The sequence below is a fragment of the Salvia miltiorrhiza genome, chromosome 2 (genome assembly GCF_028751815.1).
Source record: "Salvia miltiorrhiza cultivar Shanhuang (shh) chromosome 2, IMPLAD_Smil_shh, whole genome shotgun sequence".
In the NCBI taxonomy this organism is placed as follows: domain Eukaryota; kingdom Viridiplantae; phylum Streptophyta; class Magnoliopsida; order Lamiales; family Lamiaceae; genus Salvia; species Salvia miltiorrhiza.
In genome coordinates, this window is record NC_080388.1 from 31,729,347 (window position 1) to 31,732,125 (window position 2,779).

The window sequence follows — 2,779 nt, forward strand, 5'->3', positions numbered from 1 at the left end:
GTGTTGTAACCAAAGAGACTGAGGATTGGCAGCCATCTGCTGAAAATGTCACAGCCGAAAGAGGACAACTTCAGTCAAACAGTGAGACTGAAGAGAATCAGCAAAGAGAAGCTCAGCAATCAGAGACTGATGTTACTAATGATGATAATGTGGCTCGTGAAGGCCCATTCGACTGGTCCTTAGAGGTGACTGAAGATGCCGCCGAGGAAGAAGAAAAAAATGTGGATGATTCGCCACAGGTTGAGGAAACCTTGAAGAAAGGCTCCACCAAAGAAGATGTGGACATAATAGAGAATTCAATTGCAATAACTGGAACTGATGCTTCAACTGTGGATGTCGCAACTGAAGATTTGACTGAATCCTCAAAAGTGATTGTTGCTGATGTGCATACTAAAACTAAAACTCCAAGTTCCGAGGGAATGCCAACCATCACAAATACTTCAACTGATGTTTCACAAATCTTCCCTGAAATCTTCATTTCCACATGTACTACTACTTTTGAAGACACTCCTTCAATTGAGGGGGAACGATCCAAACTGAAACTGGGATTTGATCAACGTATGCCAACTGAAGAAACTAATCTGAAGAAGATGATATTCTCACAGCAACAACAGATCAAAGATCTATAGAGGGAACTCGATGAAAATACCACATATGCAGCACAACAAGTTCATCAGCTACAACACGTAGAACTTATTATCGATGACTTGTTCAAGGACTCTCTAAGTGAGAAACGTTGTATCTATCAGTATCTTCAATTACTAAAGGTACAATCAGATGCCATACAAGAGGATCTCCACAGACACATTAAGACCATGCTACCAGTCACTCAAAGTTTTCCACGACTTATAGATCAAATGAACTACACTGAAAGAATGTACGAGGAAACAAGTCATAGGGAAAATGAGAGGTTCATGGAACTCATGAAGGAATATTAAACTGAATTAATACTCGATTTGCCCGAAGATCGTTTCTTAGATTATTATTAATTTATCATACAACGATTAATCCCTAACATGCCCCTATGAATTTAAGTGCTGCAAGTTGGAGTTCAGAAATACCTGAAGAATTCAGAAGAATTCGTCAAAATCGCAGCTGAACAGACCAGTCAGATTCAAGCCTTCGTTTGAAGCCTCAAACGTCCTCAAATCGTATTTTGCCCAGAAATACGACTTCTTTGTCTTCGAGAGAGCTTTCCGCGGCCGCCTATTTCGCCTGAATCAAAGTTCTGTGGAGGAAGTTATGGCCGTTATCCCGAAACTGCCAGAACTTGATTTCCTGCGAAAATCTGACTCCAGCTCAGATCTTCTGAACTGTATCCCGCTCAGCTTTCACCGTTGGATGGACAACGAGCTGTGAAAGTCCCAAGAGAGAATTCTGCCTTTCACGTCTGGCGCCTCTCTGCTCTCTCAAAACCCTAATTAATTAGTGTGTGTTTCCTGAGAGCGGATAGCTGTATTTAAATAAATAAAAACAAGCTGTGGGACGCCAGAAACCTTGTGATGGGCGAATTCTATCTCTGCTAGGGCAAGGAGACTTTGGGCCAGTCCAGGGACCAGATACAATGAATAAAGATGAGCCTCAAATAAATTAATTATCCATGGTCAGCCCAGACCATAATTAATTTATAAATATTAGTTCATTCCACTAGAGAACCAATATTGACTTACCCCTTTATTGCCGGTGATGAGTCGGGGCTTGTATTTAGACTTATTAAATCTCCGTATTTAAAATATCCGACATCCATTAATTAATTAGAGCTCTGACAGCTTAAATTAATTAATCTCTTTGTAATCCTTAAGCAGTACCACTCAAACCTTATTATTGCGCCTGAACTTAATCAACCTGCAGGGTTTAGCGCAATAAACTTTATTGAGCTCCTTAAGGGGATGTCATTATCCTATATCGGATACGGGTACTAATACAGATAATCAAATATCATATATTAACCGCTATCACCCAAGATACAGAGTACTCAAGTTACTATATAACTCTCACTCATAGTAAATCAAAGTGATACACAAATTAACATATATATCTGAAATCTTATTAGTATTAAGATTTTATTAAGTCACCGAGATCTTGATTCTTCACTTAAGTCAAATAGAAGAATACATCTCACTGTGGTCCTATCAATACGTTATGACGTACCAGTATAAACAAGTAGTCAAGACAAACTACTTCCATCTATACCGCAGCCTAAACCGATGACTCGTCCTAAAGTCATCTCGGCTGTGATCATTTTATATCTCTTAAGGTTATTCCAATTATATGGTCTTCTGTGATCTACAACACACCATATAATCTACTTATATAGAGATAGGGGACATACATGTGCAATCATGAACACAATCAGATAGGAGATTAGATAGTGGTAACAGGAAACATTGTATACAAGCATAAAACGTTCTTGCTTTACAGTATACAAATCCAACAACTCAACTCACAGCTTGATCAACTTCGCATCAGAATGGCCTCCCTAGTCACCGGAAAAAGAATGTCAACCAAATGATAGAGAGTGCTCTTCACACCTTTGCCGAGCGAGAAATGCAGTCAGTACATGAGAAACTACACATTCTAGATCGAAAAGTCATCGATCTTCATCAAGTGACTGATCATGCTGGTACAAACACTGTTCGAAGAAAATTTGACACTCCCCGGGATCATATGGGTCATCTTTTTTATGATGCCAAAAAGGGAAAAAGATCATATGAAGAAGATCATCCAACCCGAGCAGATCAAGAAGTTGAAGAGTTGATGGAGTCCATCCAGACCAAGA